Genomic DNA, 21,012 nt, shown 5'->3' with positions numbered 1-21,012 from the left:
ATAGACAACAAATCTTCGGTCGACAATACATAACATAAAAGTCTTAGTTACCACTTTTAAATGAGGCTATTAACCGCTAAGATCTTGTCCCAATAGCTCCCCTGCACAAAATGACGTACGTAAAATCCTGTCCAGCATCGTCGCACGCGCGTCCCGATTTCCAATATCAGCAATAACCGCGACAAGCGCTCAATGACGCGCGTGGCAATTACGCAGTAGTAAATATTGTACAGAAATTACGGCCAGTAGTAAAAAGCGTCGACGCAACGTTCGTAGCGTTCTTCGACGATCGCTCCATTATCCTTAACGAGATCGCGGTGAGCGAGCGAGCGAGCGAGTGACGTCGAGGGCCGCGCGCGCATAACTTTTTGCATCGTTCTCTCTCTTTGCCACGCGCGGCGCAGGAGTTTTTCCGCATTTTAGCGCGCAAAACAACGACTTGTGCAAGCGAGCGATGCCCCGCTCGCGAGCGCAACTTAATAATAGCACGACGGTCTGCAAGGCAACACTACTCCTACAAACGAAACTCGAGCTCGATTTCGCACTGGCGCTGGTGCCACTGAGCCGCGTTGCGTCACGGAGCTACCACGTGTGCCATTTCTGTTTTCTTCTCGCGCGCGCGCGTTCGCGGCACCTTTGTGCGCGCGTAATATGCTTATATCGGCCTTTGAAAACGTAAAAAACATCGCCTATACTCGCCTTTCTTGGCGTTGGCCTTTTTTAGTTTGCCGCTTCTATTGTTTGCTAAGGAGTACTTGGGTTAACGACACCTGATTCTCTGCAGCTCTATCAGTCTGAGGCTTGCATTTTTGTTTGTAGCATCCTCAGGTTTCATTCTGAAAAATTAGTGAAAGCCTGTCTCCGTTTACTATGAAGATGTCGCTAAGTATAGTACTGCTTGGATCGATTTGTAGTCGCGCGTATTATAAAAGCGAGACGATAATCGTTTCGAAAAAATTGCTCGTCATCAATCATTCGATACCGATGGCTATTTTTTGTGCTGCTAATCGTGCAGCCTTGCGGCTCAGAGTAAATCGAGCGTCATTGCTTTTCATACTGGGTCGCGATATTTAAATTAAAACGAGAAAGAGCGCAAGCCGCATTGACGACATTCATTTCCACTATCTCGACGAAATTTGAATAATTGCGAACGAGCGGGAAGAAATATTATACAATCTGGGAAATTTATGCTTTCGCGTAACTCGCATTACTTACACTTAGACCTACATAGAATGTTTGCATTGTTTGTCTGCTATAATAGTACAGTCACACACAAGCATACTGGCAAGTCACTTTGAGAGTCTAGTGTAACACAAGAGACGGCTGGCGTCATGTTGCGCGACAGAGGTGAAAACTCAGCGGGGCAAAAAATTCGACAGAACTTGCCCAATATCGATTGTCCTTCCGATGTGTCTTGTTGCAGTGCGGCGGCTCGTGCCGAGTATCCTGGATCGGTCTACGAGCTCTTAGCCGCAGCGATCGATCTTGATCGCACTTTCTCTTCTCTAGGTGCATAATACCGCAAGCCGGGCATTCCAAAGACGCCAATTGCTCAAGACAGCCGCAGGATCCCAAGTAAAGCTCACAGATGCCGTACAGAATAAGAGGCATTTTCCAGCGCCCGCATGCAGGTGCCTACTATACCCGAGTATAGACTTTGCGGTGAGAAGCCTCGCGAAAACGAAGATCGGCGAAGAAGGAGAGGTTATAGAGAAAGGCTCAACCGCGCGGTAACACAGTTCCCCACTACTTGGTCGCTCGCTCTCTCGAAAATATACGTACGCCGCAGCGATCCGGATTCCGGGTAATCTTCATTCATTCGCGGCCAATCTCGGGATCTCTAATTATAGAGAAGAAGGCGCCGCTACTTCTGTGGTATATGGCAGCCAACTACTATATAGGGAGAGAGCGCGCGAGTAGGGCCTTTGGAATGAAGATCAAACACGTCGTATTTTCGAGAGCTCTTTCGATCGAGGAGTTCGCTGTCCCACACGTACATAAAATTCTACAACTTCCGTTCCATATCTATAGCGCGCAGAGGATCTGCACTATGAAATACAACTCCTTATTTTCGTCGCACCATTTATTTTGATAATAACGTTCCGATTCCGATACTCGAGTAGGCTCCACCAGAGTCGGGAAATAAACGAACAGGTTTTTGCGATATCATGACCTTCGAGTTAACGGATATCGAACTAAAAAAATATTTTCGTCGAGGTAGCTGCAAGGTATGTTGCAAAGTGTTTGGGAGAAAACACATAAAATATACCCGCTATGGCCTCATCTTTACATTTTAATCGGTGCATAGTGAAATTTTTCCCATGCTTTAACGGCGATTGTAAAGTAAATAAGTTTTTAAACGCCAAAGACGTTCAAATCCTGATGCGCTGTAATTGAGCGTGTTCGCCTTATCTTGTCTCTTGTAATCTTCCGTGAAACATTTTATTAGCGGCATTTCGGTATTTTTTCACACGCACCGCGTATACATACGCGATTCCGAGCGATCTGAATAACCAAATCAACTGCAAGCGTATTAGATTGTCGTCTTTGCAACGTATCGTTGGTAACATTGGCAGAATCTAGGAAATAAAAAATATTATACAATCGCGCCTCTGCTCAAAAGCTCGCAAGATAAACGAAAGAATCAAACAAAACAATAAACCGCAGCAATAAAAAAGAAAGGAGAAAGAGCTGCACGCAAACATAGCCGCGCCTAATCTTATCTCATCTGCGAGTCCGCCTGCTCACGACGTAATAGAGCCGCCTCTCGCATGTGACCTTCAAAGAAGACGAACCATTTTCTCGACCGTTCCCTCAGCGTTATACGTTATTATCTGCATCTCAAAAGTACGAGAGGTCGGATTATCACCGCGTATGCCGGCCTCTTTACGTACGTCTTTATATACACCTTCACCTATGCGTCTTCGACATTCGCGCTCTGACGCAGGTGTATGCGCGCGCACGGCTTGCCGGCGCGAAATAAGAAACAAAAGGAGCAGACGTAGAAAGAGAAGCAAAGCGCGGGCTCATCGACCAGACAACCTTGTTCCGCGATCGACGTAGCGAGCGAGCACAACAACAGAACTGAGCTCTATATAACGTTTATGCACACATAGGCGCGGGGTTACATGACGACGGTTATTATATTCATGGAGTACATGATATCGGCGAGCTACTGCCGTCGAACAAATAACCGCGAGAGTTTAATCGCCCGTCAATCGCCAATGCTAATTCAATCGGCTAAACGATCGAGCTACGTAGGTACTACTACTACGACTTTTGACTCGTCTCAACTCATCTGTGTGTGTAATACGACGTACTTAAATGGCTTTCTCGGGAAGGAAATCAAGAATAGTATTTACTCGTCGAACGATCTTTTCGATGTGAAAAATACACTGCGACAATCTACCAGTTTTAGAGCTTCACGGAGGATCGTCTCTACGTTTTCTGCAACACTGCTGCTAATTGATTTTCTCAATCGAGCCGTGTCGATGTCAACGCGGCTCTCTCTCTCTCTCTCTCTCTCTCTCTCTCTCTCTCTCTCTCTCTCTCTCTCTCTCTCTCTCTCTCTCTCTCTCGTTCTATCGCCGCTCCGACAAACAAAAATAGTGATCACGCCGTGCCGCCGACGGTACGGCAGAATAATTTTTGCAATTCCCCGCCGCGGCGCCCTAAATCCTGAGGCACACACTGTACCTCGGTGTCTCGAGCGTAGAGACGACCTTGCATTGCATTTGTTACGGACGTCGCCCGCGGATTTGCCGCAATCGCACACACATGCACCGATGCCGTGCGGCGGAGAGAAAGATAGAGGATCGTCGTCGCGCTGCCGACGCGCAGATTGCAAAGTTGCGAAACGTTTCGTTAATTCTTTATTCACTTCCTCGATGCGCGCGCGAGCGGCACAAGGCCGCGATTCTATCAAACAAGCGTTTAATTAGCCGCGAAGCATTAGCGCGGCTGCCTTGCGAATGTTCGCAAATCGCTGGGACGGACCGGGCTATTAATAACGCGGCTGCGCGGGAAAGAAAAAGCGAGCGAATTTTTATCGAAGATTAACGGATGTTTGTTATCTTCAAAGAAACGGAAAAACGAAGGAGAATGAATTAATGCATAGGAAAAGTACTCGCCGAGGTCGCGTAGTGTAGCAGAGGTCTATTTTCAGCGAGGCTCTCGATACATTCGACTAAACAAACTTTTTTTGTACACGATATCTTCGCCTTAGTATTTATTCTGGGCGGCGTCGTGTGGTGTTTATCGATTTCCATTCAAATAAATTTCAGCGCGAGTCTCGTTTCTCTCTCTCTCTCTCTCTCTCTCTCTCTCTCTCTCTCTCTCTCTCTCGTGCGTATGCGCGCGACAAGTTTTACAAGCCAAGCCATCGTGCTTCAAGTTGTCGGTGGTTATAACTGCAAGAAAGCTCGTACTTGATGAGACAAATAAGATCCAAGTAACGTCGCCAAATCGACGTGCGCTTCGTACCGCTCAGTCGGAACCGAGAGAAATAAAGACAAAGAGATTATTTTTATTGCTGCGTAGTTGTTGCCACTACTGCGCATTAATCTCGATTTCACAACGCGCGAATAAAATGTAATAAGAAACTCATATAGCCACAGCTAAACGCAGCACTCGGTGGAAAAAAAATACGAAAATGTGAGAATCGAATTGATATAACACGGTGATTCACCTTCTACTCCCACCCGCGACTATCGGTGAAAGATAATTGCCTACTATTTGCTGTCGAATAATAAAACGCCATCGCACGTATCTAAAATGCAAATGCGTTACGCCGGATACATAAGTTTCATGCGGAATAGCTCGAGATATAATTGATGCAACTTTGAATCGACTGGCGCAACAAAGTTGCATCCCATCTACAGTTATGCATCTCCGCACGCGTGTGTAATCCCCCGTAATCCGGCAAAGAAATACTGCTCTCTTCTCGGATCTTGCAAATGTTTGCTCTCACCCACTGCAGCGCGTAGTTATCTCCCGCTATCTTGACAGTTCCGAGAGACTCGTGATATAGTACAAGACTGGCACGACGAAAACGACGCATCTAACGCTAGCTTATACATGGAGCGCACGCGATGGATTTGTACGCGTTTCGCGTGAGCTCAGATCCCGGTGAAAGTGCGCAAGAAAGTAATGCGCTGCTTTCATTTTTTGTCGGAACAAATAAAAATAGCGTCTGCGGATGAAACATGGGCAGTCGATCGATGCAGCTCGTTATACATACGATGTATGCGCGTAATTGCACACTCACATTGTCTCAGATTTCTCGACAATGTATACGCGCGTTTACATAATGAACCGTGTCTGCAAAGCACATTATAAAACTGCGCGTTGTCCGCTGGTGCACGAGTACCGTGCCGCGCGAAGGCCTACGATCGGACTAACTGCTGAGCCACCCACGCGTCTCAAATAAACAGAAAAGTTACTCTTAATTTAGTGGAGAGAAGCCTCGCTCGAAGAGGAGGTTGTGCGAACGTCGTAGTTTCTATATGCGCATGGCTGAGATTAGCGTAGCGAAGGATTGGCTGGAATTCCTTTGTTTATTATTCTGAGCGGATTTTCTCTCTTTCATGTCGCTGTAAGCAATATTGCCTCTTGGAATTCGCCAATATAATACAATGTATGTACAGATATACTGTTACAGCTACAAACGCAGTATGGAGAATCCTAAACTGCAAGGGCCTATATGGCACCCTCATGCGACCTGCAGTCTAGTTTACTCAAAAGCGTCTCAGCTGGATATCGGTATAGAACAGCAGCTATGTCTACGTTAAGGGAGGGAGGAAACCTCGGGAGAGACATTATACTTTATATTTATCCTTAGATGTTTAAGAATTGTTTACAAAACTGTGAAAAACAGAACAATTTATATATACGAAATATTTATGTATGCAAAATTTGTTTCACCCTCTGCGGGCTTCTTTGATTCTTCTGGGCATTGAAGAGCAAAACTTTATAATTCAGGGTCTCTTTGAAAACCACTTTTCCAGATGGATAATTAAGTTAAAAAATTTGTCAAAATTCGTGTATTTATCACAGGTTTATATGGAACTATAAAATTCCGAGAAGTAATATTCAGATTGCTTCCCATGAACTGTCAAGATCAGATCAGAAAATAAGGGCATAAAACTACTCCTTGCGTACTTTTTAATGACTCAAAACAAAAGTATACAAAGCCGAACGTTTCATAAAGATATTACTATAAAGCACATTATCCTCAAATCGTGACTTTCTAATCATATCATAGCTTCCAACAATTTATGACTAGCACATTTAACGAAAACATTACTGATTTTGGGGCGTTTTTTTTTAAATTGATGAAAATTTTTAACGGAAAAATTGTACATAATAACGTATATATGCAAAGAGTCAACGAGAAGAAAATTTATTAAATCATCATGAGTTTTTCCCATGCTACAAATATTATTAGTTTGAATTGTGAGACGTTCAGCGCGAAAAATAAAATGTGCTATAGCAACGTATACGTCTTTTCGTATATAGGGAGCCACGATATGAGCAATACAAATATAAAAAAAATTATTTGAAGAAGAAACAAAATTGAAGACTGTTTTGCTTATTTATCTCGAAATATAATATCGATAAGCTTTATTTAACAATTTTTTTCTGATTACTTCTACATAGTTCAATTTCAAGAGAAGAGACCGTAAGAATGTTTTTATACGGGCATATTGCTGCCGATTTAAAGTGTACCCAATATCCACCCCCGTAAAGAAAGAATACAGGTTGAGACTCTAGGTTTTCAAGAATGTTTACAGTCATACCGTTCGTTATCTTTGAATCCCTGCACCTGACGGATGTGACGCACTCTAGGGCAAACTTAGTCTAGGCAGAATTTATTGTGCACCTATATATTTATTGTTTGTCACATTGACGTCATTCACATAATTAGTATTATCAGATACTCTATTCATATTTTTCAACTCACATGACCGCCCATCTCTACAAAGCTTATTCTGATCAGATATCGTCACATAAAATGCTTGCAATTACGCTCGGATATAGCATACGCAAAATAAGCAAATCGATCGAAGTTGAGAAAATATTTCCGAAACAAATGTCAATGTGTCAGTAACTACACACCCTCGCCAAACGGACGAAAAGATAGATGTACGTGCGCCTATACGCGTGACCTAATCGAGCACCAGCGGATTATATATAAGAAGGTGCGAGATAGTCTGTAATAAATTTCTCTTAATCCAGCCTGCAAATCTCAACTACTCGGTATTCCGGCGATACGAATCTAACGTGCCTGCGTGTACTTTCTGCTCGAGTTAATAGTAAATTGTATAGACGCGATCGATTACTATTGCACACCCGCTTGTTTTCCTCCTACAATGTATAAAAGCCGAGATATCGCTTGGATTTTATCGTCACACTCGGAAGCCTGTGCACTCGAAGCATTATTTTTTAAATAATAACATCCTATGCAATGTTACTTCGCGAGAGGGTTACAGAAATGTTAAAAAAAAGAACGACAGTCGCGGTGCGCGAAAAAAAGGAAAATAAGAGAAAGGCCACGAAGATAAACATGTTTTTGATTTTGGCCGCAGCCTCGCTTATCGGCAATCTCTCCGCTGCTCGGATCTTGCCAGAAATAGGAATTACGCTTCTGGTTCCTCGGTTGGCGCGAAATAACGAATCTCGGCCCAGTTTTGCGCGTATAACGCTTTGCCTCTGTATCACACTCGGCCGCGCAGTTATCGCAGCTGCAATTCTTCCGCTTCCTCCCGCGCTGGTTTCTACGCCTATACCAGCATACGTTGTGATATTTACACGGAAGAAACCCGATGAGTCTCAGTTATAAAGTGTGTATGTATACAAAGTATGGTTATACTCGGTTATAAAGTATGTATAGCGCATAGCGAAAAAGAAGCGCTGATCTCGACGACTTATCTGCCATGTTCCTCGGGTCACGCGGCGAGTCTGTGTACACATCGCGTTCGCGCAAGTGCAGTCCGCCGATAAAAGCGCTATTTTTGTAACAAAGTGGGTCTCTTGACCCGGGATTCGGCGACCTACAACTCGCCATTTCAAGGTCCCATACTGCCGGCAAGAAGAAGAAGGTGGAGGAGAAGGAGGAGGAAATAGCGACAGGTGGTTGCTGCCGGCGGCGATTTTTCGCCTCTCACTCAATATATGGATAACGTGCAACGATTCCGGTTAGGCGGGACCCTCTCATATTATACAGCGTGTTCTCTCGCGGTTAGCGGGAGAGAGAGAGAGAGAGGCTTTATAGTGAAAGGGAGCGTTCTTGGATCGCGTGGAATAATTCAATTTTCGACGTTCGGCGGTATAGAGTACGCTTTATTAGATAATATGAGCCTATAATGTCAATTAGGCTGCGGCTTTAAAATCCTAATTTTATTGGCATGGCGTGAGTTTATATCCTTATCTCGAACGGTTTGCCCCGTCGCGCGAGCGGTTTCTATTTATAACCGCGGAGTAGTTTTCATTTTCAAGTTCAACCTGCTGTCATATGGTTTTAATTATTTTCTCAGCCCCGCATCGTGTATCAATGTTATAGTTTGACTACAAGCTCAGCGTGGTAAATCGTTTACTGCAGCAGCGCAGTTGACAAAACAATGCGTCAGTAGAAAAAACGCAGCCTTTTTTTATTTTCGCGCGATTATAAAGCAGCGTGATTCGGTACACAGCACTACTCGACGAAGCTGAATGAAACCGGCGAAAAAAGGCGAAGAATATGTGAGCGCGCGAAAAAATGCTTATACGGAGAGAGAGAGAGAGAGAGAGAGAGAGAGAGAGAGAGAGAGAGAGAGAGAGAGAAGAGGCCTCACGCAACGCGATAAAACTGCCAACGTCTAACTGGGCCTCGTAATGAACCATATCTCAACTTTATAAGCGATACCAGCTGTTTCTTTTTTTCCCGTCGCGGAGAGAGAGATGTCCCTTCAAATTTTCGTCAGCTTTCGGCCGGCTTATTATGTTTCTCTCGGGCACTTTGCTTTATTTTCCTTTCTACACGTATCCCGCCGGCGCAACGCTCTCTTTTTTATTACGCGCCTGCAGTATGCAAGTATACTTTCGGCATTTCTGCTGTAAGCCCCTGCGCCGCGTGTACCGGTGTTGAGAAATTTTAATATCTTCGCAGCGGTATTTTTATTGGCTTTGCTTTTGATAGACGTGTTTGCTGATATAGCAGACAAAGAGCGACATTGAAGGAGCTCTCGGGCAAATGTTTATCTCCGAGTCGATCGAACAACGACGCTTTTTTGATTCGCCTTTTCGTTTATGGCTTCATAATGTCGAGTATTATTCGATGTCTATTCTCGCGTTTCTCGCATTGGAATTCCACAAACGAGCGTTTTATTTTATCGAAATAAGAATATAGACCACAGATATACGGTTTACTAGATCGTTTGTCTATCATCGTGGGTGGATATCTGAGATATCTTAGATAACGTCGAGAACTGGTTCTACACAATGCAACAAAGAATCCGAAAACAAACACAGCGTTTTTAGTATCTATATCTGCGAAGTAAATGGCAGCCTTGTCTTGAACAAGTCATTGCTATGTATTTTCTAGAGAAAAAAAAACAGAAGTAAGAAACCGCACAAGGATAGTTAAATATCGAATATCCCACATAATCGTCGGGTTTTTCCATATCAAACCCACAACCTAAACTGTCAATAAGCAATCCTCTTTATATATTCTTCAGCGGGTTATATCGCCGACATAAACTCGTGAGAAATGGCACTAAAATGTCACTATGAGCGGCACTAAAAACGTCTCTGTCAGCGCATTAGAGGCGGAGAGCGGCTGAGAGAAGCGACTATCGGCTTTTCCCAAGGCAAGCCAGTTAGAGAGAAAGAGTCTATGGCAATGACCTCGATGCTCTGCATATCACCGGCGAGTGCTCTCCTGCAGCAGCAAAGCGGGGAAAAAGAAATCGCATTCTCGGCTTATAATCTCGCGCTGCACGCGCGCGCGGAATGGGCTAATAACGTATACCTGTATACGAGCTGCAAATTGAGCCGCGCCGGGCGTTCCTTAAATAACATATTAAAAAAGCGAGATGTCGCTAGCAAAACGACAAGTGCATAATATCATAATGAGCTTGGAAAGCAGTAAATGGGAGTGTTCACGCGTGAGAGAGAGAAAGAGCTTTCGTGCGTTCGCATCAGGACTTGTTTTTTTTTTTTTTTTTTTTTTTTTTTTTTTGGCAAACGAGAGAATGGACTCTCGAGAAAGTACTGCAGTGCGATTCAGAGTGGGTCGGTGTTACTATACGGAATTGCAATCTCCCGGATGACACACCCGACTGTGGGAAAGTTGTTTTCGACTGTTGCTGGCCTCGTTTTTAAAAAATCGACGCCGAGCATGTGCCTGGATCACCTCTGAAAGCATTTTTCAAAAGGTCAACTCGCTGTGATGTGCGCAGCACCCCTTAGTACTGGATTAAATAAGCAATCATAATGAAGTCACAAAAAATCACAAACCGCGCTCAGGTGAGAACGTATATGGCGCGCGGTCGGCGCCGCTGAATTATCGACGCTTGAGCGACGGTTCCTAATGACTGTGCACTACGCGTTATTTTCTCGCTATAAGCGGGAAACAGACAGTCGTCAAGCGAGCAAAAACGAGAAGCGGGAAAGAGAGATACACTCGACATATGTATGTTTGCGCAGGCGCGCATACAGCCGATAAAAGCAAAATTATCGGTGAAAAAAGGCAGATTCGCGCAGCCGCTTCGGGTCGAATAAAGGAAGAAAGCAAATTCACGAGCGTGCGTACCGGATTCGTGCGTGAATCGACCGGTTGGACTGGTACAGCCAATCGAGTTGCATCATTTCGTCAGCTGGACGCCAACTTCGTCTTATCTCCCTCTTCGGTTCTCTTATTTGCACGCAGCTGATCGTTTCTCGCCTCTGACTCTCTGATGCCATTGTTATGTACAGCGTCTTATCAAAGCAGGCTCCCGCGTGCGCGCATGACCCAGAGACCGTCATAAATCACGTCGCGGCAATACATTTTTTCCAGTCCACTACTGACCGCGCGTCGATCGAGAAAAAAGACTAGCCCACTTTTTCGTGTTATTAAATGTGCCGTCGCTCGTCGCTCGTGAAAATAAGCCGTTGATGTGCGTATACAAGAGAGGCAGCTAGGGACTGACCAGCGAAAAAATATTTTTGAATATTTTTCAAGTGCTATCTGTTATCTCCGCGCGAGTACGGCAACGTTTAGGCAGCGGCGTGTAGTTATATCGCGAGTGTGTGCCGCAAGGTTAGAAGCAGATAAATGGCGCGTATTCATTCAGCTATGTTTAATCGGTTTAATTTGGTGGAGAATTTTGGAGGCCGTTTTGCGCGTCCACGCGACGATTTATACAATTCCGTGCATCCTGTTGCTTATTCGCTCTTATTAATCGCACCTACTTTTCCGCTAATATTCGTATACACAGTCCATACATCGAACGCAAAAATTATCTCGCGAATGACGCGCGTCATCGTTATTTTCGACTGTGTCGCATACGAGAAAGCTTATTAACCGTGTCGAAGTCGCATCGCAAATGGTAAACAGGGAGCATCAGGCGTATACCCGGCGCGAGAATCGCTCGGTTCTGTTTGCGAACGAGAGCGGTATTTTTAATGCGGACTGCGGAGGTATGCTAATTTAATTGACATCGTGCGCTGCCTACACCAATAAAAGCTGCCCACCGACTGTATACGTGTCCGCGCGCGCGCGAGTGTGCACTCATTTCCGGTGCGTGCGGCTCCGCCGGGGAGCTCTCCGCCAGATTTTCAACGCTTTGCGCAATGTGCTCCATGACCTTATCGGGCGCGCTCCTCCGCGACTCTCGCGCCCGATGATTAATGGCAAATATTTTCGAGGCGCCGCTTGTTTTTTCCTCCGCAGCGCTCCAATTTTCAAAACACTCGGCAAGTGCAGTGAGTCATGTGCAATGCTCGCGCAGATGTAATCTTATCGCGCGAGCGCCGGAATAATAACTGCGCCTTGAATATCGATTAGCCAGCAAATTATATTCTTCCGTCGAATATTAAAAAAAAAAAAAAAAAAAAAAAAAAAAAAAAAAAAAAAAAAAAAAAATTGATGTGCGTTCTCCTCGTTCACCGAACATTCCTGCAGCCTCGACGTTCTTTCGATGTAACTCCGGGGAATTCCCGACGAGCCGTGATGGGTGGTATTTCAGGATTTTTATCGGCTAAAACTACACACGCCGCGTACAAGTAGCGGAGACAATCGCGCGCGCGCTCGAGACAAAGAATCACAAGCAAACACCGCTAGGTGGACGATAATGAAGGTCTGAACTCACCTGTGCGCGATGACGGTTCAAATTGAAGGCAGAGCGAACGTCCGCTCGCACTCTCTCTCTCTCTCTCTCTCTCTCTCTCTCTCTCTCGCTTGGCCGCACGCTACAGTGTTCGCGAGCAGTAGACACAATAATACACTGGTTAGAGCCGCGCGCGAATTTCACTTCCGGTCCGGGGTGCGCTCTTTTTCTCGCACGTCGTCGATGCTGCGGCTATTATCCAGGCAGCTCACCTGGCGGAACTGCGACGGCGGCAACGGCAACGATAACAACGGCGCTCTTGCACAACACAATAACTTCCTTCTGCAGCGAGTTTATCCTATCCGCCGGCAGGCGGAATCCAAAATCGGCGACTAGCGTTCGATCTTCCTGATGAGCGGCATCAGCATCTCCGCTGATGTAATGCATGCTTACTCTTGTGTCTTACGTAAAGAAAGCGCCAGCGGCGGCCTCGACTTTGTTGTTGCTCGATCGCGGCGCCGCGCACGTAATTACATAAAATTTCCCTGTCAGTTTGCGCCGAACCGAAGCAGCAGCGTCGACGGCTTCATCGCCTGCGTCGTCAAAGCGAAAGAAATCGGCTCGCGCACTAACTTTTCTCACAAACGCCGCGTACCTCCTGTCACTTTCGCCGGCCGCGTGCGCGCAATCTTCTCACGTAAAATGCTTCTCCGTTTTAATTTTCACATCCCTCTCCTCATCCGAGGAAGCTCGCCGCTTCACGCGTAAACACGCAGTCGCGATGACGCGGGACTTTTTCCTGCTCACTGCGCGGTGCACGCGCGCCTCGATTTTCACGCAGCTGACGGCGTACGTGTTACCGAGCGCGTCAGAGTCGTGAAATAGTAGCGTACTGGTGCCCAGCGCTGCGCTGCCTCTACGTATATGTATAGTAGATGAGTCGCGCTCGTACAGAGAGCGACTGCCCTGTGACTAATTCGAAGCGCGTGCGCGCGCGCTACTTTGAAACCACTCGGCACATACATACATAGGACGCTGCACCGGAAACAAGAACACACTAGGATCACTCTGCCCCTTACAGCTGTCTCCGAGTCATCCACTATTCACAACGGCAGTCCATTCAAGCACGTACGCGAACGCTATACGTGCCACGGACCACGCACTTAGCGATCCCTTAGCGACGCAGGTCAAGAGACGCGCTCGCAGGGCGATGCTCTCTTGCGCCGTTGTGTGTACGCACGTGGTCTTATGCTGAATGGCCGTCACTTCAGCCAGACGCCGGCTGGCGAGTCGTAGACAGTCGTAAAACTCTCCTCGCGCTCGTTTCTCTCACTCTCCGGGGGCTGTTCGCTCCGAAATGCCGTACGACAATCCGTTCCAACGGTGGAGGGAGATGGCAGCAGGAACCGAGAGAGCGAGCACGGCTCCCGCGTGCGCAATGTTCGCAGCGCAAAGGTTGGCGCTCAACTGAAGTGACGCGCTTGGCCTGCACTCCCAACGGAACTTTAACTGAATGCCTCTCTCGCCTGCGAGGGGGCGAGCTCTCCGCAGCCGACGCTCGCGAGAGAGCGAAAGAGAGAAAGAGATAGAGATAGAGAGAGAGACGCTGCGCACGATATACACTATATAGGTATTGTATGCGCCGTGCCGCGCTGTGCCGTCGCGATTGTGCAGCTATTAGATCTCGGCGATTTGTGAGAATATGACGAAAAAACGAAGTCGGTGCTTTCTACTGGTTGTACAGGATAATGTCGGCCAAGTAAACGAAGTGAAGTTTTTCTTCATTTCTACTAAACTAAAGAGCTATGCATCATTCTCTCGCTTGTTATTTAGTCGGTTCTGCAATTTACGTAAGCTTGTTACAAAATGCGAGCTTGTTTGTACTTCCTGGATGGATAATATTTCCAAGTATTGTGGTAATCGAGTTTTTCGAATTGACGATTGGCACTAAGAAAGTCACGTATGGATTTTTATAGGTACTAGATACATCGAATTCAGATTATTTGTACTTTTTAAAAGAGTATTTAAATGCAGAGTATTTGTGCGGTCGATAATTGAATGCCTAAGCTGACATCGTCAGTGTTTACATCAATGAGGTTTTGTGACTATAAATTAAAAAAAAAACTATCTTCGTGCAATTAAATAACTCTTATCTTCTCTTTTGCGCTAATCCTAGTATTTGCGTTTCTTTATTTTCATCGGCATGGCTCCAATTGATGAAGTTTATGAATAAGATATTCTGAAAAATACGCGTGTTAATGTTTTTTTTTTCAACTGCACAGTTTACATGCATAAACTGAGTAGATCAAAATAATAGTACGTTATGTAACAAGGGGCGCAATTAGCAGAACAGCGAGGAGAGTAATCACCCGAGGGAATAATTAAGTTGCCCAGGAGCAAGCCACGAAGGCGAGTTTGAGAAGCAAACGAAGCTTCGGCGCCTACGTCCCGCAAGACTATTTACTTCTATATTGGTTTCTCGAATTTTGGATATTAAAAGACCGCTGCCACTTCATAGGCACGTAGCTTCCTCCAACTAAATTTATAGGTCTAATAAATAAAATATTGTTTCAATATACAGTATAATCTGCCTGCTAATGTATAAGGTGGTTTTTGATACATAATTTGACATATAAGTTATGGATGGTTCATTGTCCAAAAGTTTGCAGGCCACTCTGTTTTTTTTTATTATAGAATACGAACGCTGCCGTCAATTTTTGTCACAGAATATATCAGTATGACAAATTCATAGATAGGGACTTTAACAACGTGCAAGGACATCCCTATAAGAGGAAGAAAAAGTTTTGAGAAAAATTAGTTTTTACATTTTAGCTCTTTACTTGAGAACCGCTCGACGAAATTGTTTAAAATTTCAGCAGCAGATAGCTTTTTTTTATAATGAATCATTAAATAAAATTTTGAAGCATTTGACTACATTGTTTTAGATATATAAGAAATCAAAAAATTTCAAAATAAAATTGAAACCTTGATATCTTACGAACCATAGGGGTTTGAAAGCTGCGCAATAAACTTAGCCAAATAACATAAAATATCTATCTTTTCCCAAAATCTCAAGTGTAATAAGGCCTTTTTACGTCCGTAATCGAGGCACAAAATAAACTTATTTTTTCAGTTTTCGATTTACTACTGAAAAAATAAGTGGTCAAATTATTTAAAATTTTAATGGGGTACAGTTTGACACGTGACCCATTGACATAATTTTTTTCGCGAGGTTATGACGTTTAGTTTCAGAGATATGAATTAAAAAAAAAATCGCCTTTTTCATTTTATCTGCCGAACAAAGCGGTCAATCCCGAGCACCAAACGAGGAAAAGTAGGTAATTTTATTCTCTTTCAAATGCATTATAGCTGAATTGTTTGTAACAATGGGATGATTGAAAAAAACGCATGGTTCTTTTGGGCTCAGGCAAAAGCAGGAATTTTGATTTGAATGTTTAGAAAATGTTTTATACACAAAAAGGGCCAGAATAAGCGAAAACAAGAAAAAAATGCAGTTTTTTCATCGCCAAATCATTTCTAAACATTCAAATTAAAATCCCTGCATTTATACCAAAACTACAAGTGTACAAAGTATTCTCCTTGAGTTTGCGCCTAAAAGAACCATTCGTTCACTTGGTATCCTACGGACAGTGAAAAAGTTCACAAATTCTTGCCCTGAGTGCCACAATGGGCCAGCAGGAATAATGAAGGTCTTAGCATGATGAAATTAAAGGTATTTATGCTAAATATATCTAAAAAAATCCCCTTATGTATCAAAAACCGCCTCATACATTAACAAGCAGATATACAGGGTGATTCTAAAACAATACAACATTTATATACCATCGTAATCAGCGTAAAAAACTGAGTCTAGGGAAATTAGTCCGAAAAATTTTCCTCCACTTTTCACTTTCCCAGTCAAGAAAGAAAAATCCCCCCACCACAGCGCCCAGCGGAAAAGCGCATGAGGGGAAGTGAGCGGGGCGGCGGCGACGCCGTTGCTAAGGAGGTCGACGACGGCGAACGGAGTAACAACACTGAAAAAAAAACTCAGCCATTTTAACTGAAATCGCACCAGTAACCCGTCATTGTACGAAGACTCGCCAAAATTACCGTAGAAGTCAGTAGTTTTAAAGAATCAGTTCGGTCGTTTTTGCTGGTGTCCCGCGTAAGCGACCAATTTTACGAGTCGCGACTCGCCAAAACTACCAGTGGCACACCGTTGTTCTTATTGAACAGTCGTTACGGTGGCAGAACGGTTAAAACTACCGGACTTTACAGCAGAAATGACTGTGTTTTTTTTTCAGTGAAAGAGAGCCGAAGAGATCGAAAAGCGCAATTCTTTCGCAAAGTCTGCGAATGATTTTCGTTCAGCTGATAGAACTAATTTTAATAAATCTTCCAGACACTTAATTTCCAGGTTGAGTCAATGAGAGAACGGCGAAAGCCTCGATTTCGAAGCATCTGCTGCAGTTTTCTTTCGCTTATAATAAAAATTCAAAAAACGTCAAGAGCTGTCTTTTTGGATTTTCCGGCCTTATGACACTGGCAAACAGCACGAGGAGCTCGATCTGCGTCGAGATCCGGAAAATACGTGTTTTTTTTTAGAGCATAAATTCAGAAAACGGCGAGAGCTGCCCTTCGTCACACTGGCGAATTGCACGAGAAACACTTTCCGCGGGCCTATCAACGGGACTTTAATATGCGCAGCTTTCTGCGGCTCTTTCCGAGGGCCTATTAGTGGGACTTGCTGCGGCTCTTTCCACGGCCCTATCAGCAGGACTTTATGCAGTACTTTCTGCAGTACTTTCCGCGGGCCTATCAGCGGGACTTTATGCGGAGCTTTCGGCGAGACGTTATGCGGGCCTATCAGCGGAAATTTATGCGGTACTTCCTGCGAGACTTTATGCAGTCCTATCTGCGGGACTTAATGCGGTACTTCCTGCGGGACTTTTTACGGGCCTATTAGCGGGACTTTATGCAATACTTCCTGCTGGACTTTATGCGGAGAGAGAGAGAGAGAGAGAGAGAGAGCTCGGGTGCTGAGGACCTAAGGATTAGTGCGCTTGGGAAATTCCCTGCGCACGTTTTATGACCGGTGGCAAAAAAGGATCGTAAAGGGGGTAAAAGTGCGTCTCTCGGATTCGTGCGAAAAAACATCAAGGAATCGCCATGAACGCGAGTTAGAGAAGCAGACAAAGCGCCCGTGACACTATTTACTTCTATATTGGTGTACGGATTTTTCATGATTTTTTTTTTTAAATGGCATTTGGAACTCGAAAGTTCATCGCCTCATCTACGCAAGCCTTCCACGCTGCCCTATCTTGTGTCAATCCCACCCAAAATGCACCCGTCCGATCGATACCCACCCGTCCTATTTCTACTAGATCCGCTTTTACGTTGTCCTCCCACCTGCGTCTAGGTCTACCTAGAGGTCGCGGTATCATCGGCCTGCCCTTCATGACACGCGCTGCCGTACGGTCATCTCCCATTCTCGCTACGTGCCCTGCCCATCCCAATCTGCGTGATTTTATTATTCTGTTAATATTTGCTGATGCGTACAGATTGTGTAACTCTTCATTGTGTAGTCTCCTCCATTTCTCGGTTTCCTCATCTTTCTTCGGCCCGTATATTGTTCGCAAGACTTTATTTTCAAATACCCTAAAACGGTTGTCCGCCTGCTTAGTGAGAGCCCACGTTTCGCACCCGTACAGAACCACCGGCAGTATTATTGTCCTGTATATTCTTATTTTAACGTTTTTAGACAACAGCCTCGACTTAAGTACATTACTCACGGCGTAGAAGCAAGCATTACCCGAATGGAGTCTCTTGTTTATTTCGACATTAATCTCATTTTTATCATTTATGGTAGTACCCAGATACCTGAATTCGCTAACCTTTTCAAAAGTAAAATTCCCAACTCTGAGATCCTCCCCTCTGCAGATGCCTAGTTTATCCACAATTATGTACTTTGTTTTTGATTATGCCACACAAATTAGCCGGGGTATTATATAATGGTTGGGGTCCACCAAACAAAAAAAAATTTATATGAAAATTAAATTGCTACAGCAAAATCTTACTTATCTTCAAAGAAAATATAAAGTTTTATAAAGGACCCTATTATATATATAAATAGTCGTACTAAAATACATACTGAAATAACTGTATTATCCAAATAGTTTAATAAGGGTACAACTCTTTGTTACTGCAAAAATATTATTTATAATTACGCCATGACCCTCTCTTAATAAATAAAAAGCTGTCGAGCTAAGGACCACGAATATAAACCGAAGAAAATCCTAAAATACGTTTTCAGGTATGCTTTCTAACATTAAACAGGAGAAGAGAGGGTACTCCCCTTAGTTATTGCAAAATAATTGTTAATTTCGCTCCCAGACCCTCTATTTATAAATAAATAGCTTTAGCGAACTTTAGACCGTGAGTTCAGACCGGAAAAAATTCTGAGAAACTTTTCTGGGTATGCTTTATAACATCGAACAAGAATTAAAAGGGTACACCACTTGTTAGTTGCAAAATTATTGTTTATTGGTGTGTTTGAAAATAATTGGGTATAGCGGAACCCGTAGCGCTAATTTAAGCTGGAAAAAATTCTGGCTTATATTATTTGATGTCCTCTACGTTATCCAAACAGAGCTGTGAGGGTACACTTCCCGGTTATTGCAAAATAATTGTTTATTGCGCACCCACATGCTCTGTTTATAAATAAATAGCTTTTGCGAGCTTCAGACCGCGAATTTAGACCGGAACAAATTCTGAGATACCTTTCTGGGCGTGCTTCATAACATTAAATAAGAGTTAAAAGGGTATACACCCTGGTTATTGCAAAATAATTGTTTATTTTTGTGTAATGTAAATAATTGAGTATTGCGGGACCCGTACCGCTAAATTAAGCTGGAAAAAATTCGTAAAGGGATCTCGATTATTGATCTCTGTTATAGACAAATTTCTGCATACTTGGTTCACAACTCCTTTTGCAGCATGTACAGTTCTTACTATTTTCTTGTTTCCAGATTCAAATATATAACCAGAGTGGGTCCGTAGCGGTCCCCAATCTGCCTCGCTTTGTGAAACGTGAGTAAATTGATGAACATTAAATGTCATGGTATTTTCTGTCTGGTAATATTCTGTACCTGCTAAAAATTCTCTTAATAATTGATCTGCTATTAGTAATTCGTCTTCAATTATGGAATTCTTTTGGAGTAAGTAAAATCCTCGAACAAGCAATGACCAATGCTCTAAATATCTTTCAAAACCATGAATTTCTTTCAATACAGGTAGACTATAGAATAAAATCCAATTTTCCCACTCTCTTGCTTTCCAAAATTTTCTATCGTTTATCGATCGTGACAGACGAGCGAATTGTATTGGTACTTTAAATGATTTTACATATCTGTCAATTCGTTCTATATCTGTTTTGGTAATACTGAAAGGTTTTTGTGAAGAATTAAACCAATATTCCGCAAATTGTTTAGCAATTCCAAGATCAACGCAATGCATTGCATCTGGAACAAATCCATCTATGATATCAAATTTATCCAACTAACTATTATTTATAAATAATCATGGCCTTGTATTGTCCGTGTAAAATAACAGCTAATTCACTCCCGCTTTATAGCCATGAAAAACGCGAAAATCCATACATGCTTCACAAAAACTATGGTGTGCACCAAGGGCTAAGCGGGATTTTCGACCTTGTGTGGTTTGTTCTGCTTCGGCTTCTGCTACCTCGCATTCAACTCGTACTGCAAAATCTGCACTCGATCGAAAAAATTCCACTTTACGCCCTTGTTACACAATATACTATTATTTTTTATAACATTCAAGATTTTCGCTTTTTTGAAACCAGTTCAAGAAGCTAAAGTCATAGTTTTTCTTTTCCACCGATAGACGAATACAAATGTAGCAATAGTTTTTATAAAAAAAGGTGGCGAAGGTGGGGGGGGGGGGGTATTTGCTGCCGAGATGAATTTACAGAATGAGGCGACAGTGACTGCGCATAATTGCGTTTGTAATACGTAAGTAATTCTACATACGAATTCGGTCTTGAATTTTCATCTGTATTTGAATTATTATTACTATTGATCGATGGAATGGAAGCAGTTAGATTATTTATGGTATCTGTTCTATCATAGGAATGTAAATTTTCATCATCTGAAATTAATAATACATACAGGGTGGGCCATTTTAATCAAACCAGTCTAATAACTCCTAAATTAAGCCATGAACAGAAAAATTGTTCAGATGAAAGTTGTCCAGGATCAAGGGGGACATCTTTTTGTGCAATTAGTTTTGACCTTGAACTCAAATTTCAAGGTCATATGAAGGTCAAATTTTGTTTTTAAATAGGAACCCCTATTTTTGATAGCAGATTCGGAAAGAACAGGAAATTTTACGTCCGAAACGGTATTTCCAAATGTTTTTTCATGACCTTCACTAGGTCATTTCAAGGTCAAATGTTAAGAAATACTGTAATTGCTATTTAATCGTATTTTCTGATAGAATAATCGTAGTTTATGTACTTTTATGATGAATATTCAAACCCAATGTGACAATGACCATGAAAATATTTACCTTGAAAACAAAATAATTCCCTAATTTCAGCGCTACCCAGGAACAACGACGTGGACGTATTAGGATTATGTTTCCTTTGGGGTGCTTTTTTAACGTGAGTCCCCTTGCCTCTCACTGGGGTGTTAGTTTACTG

General features: G+C 43.4%; 1 protein-coding gene across 2 annotated transcripts in view; it reads right to left on the bottom strand.

Annotated features, from left to right (window-relative positions):
- The window catches only part of LOC100115038 (venus kinase receptor), a 28,906-nt gene extending 15,109 nt beyond the window's left edge, over positions 1–13,797 (bottom strand). Inside the window, exon 1 of one of the 2 annotated variants that reach the window (XM_016986367.3) lies at positions 12,330–13,797. The gene's annotated coding sequence lies outside the window, so the exon portion shown is untranslated. Of the gene's footprint in view, positions 1–51; positions 74–12,329 lie in introns of those variants that run through there. The other variant, XM_031932946.2, reaches the window with a different exon arrangement.
- Between the last annotated feature and the right edge of the window lie 7,215 nt (positions 13,798–21,012).

This window comes from Nasonia vitripennis, chromosome 5 (assembly GCF_009193385.2).
Source record: "Nasonia vitripennis strain AsymCx chromosome 5, Nvit_psr_1.1, whole genome shotgun sequence".
NCBI classification, from domain to species: domain Eukaryota; kingdom Metazoa; phylum Arthropoda; class Insecta; order Hymenoptera; family Pteromalidae; genus Nasonia; species Nasonia vitripennis.
This window is presented reverse-complemented; position numbering and strand designations above follow the sequence as displayed.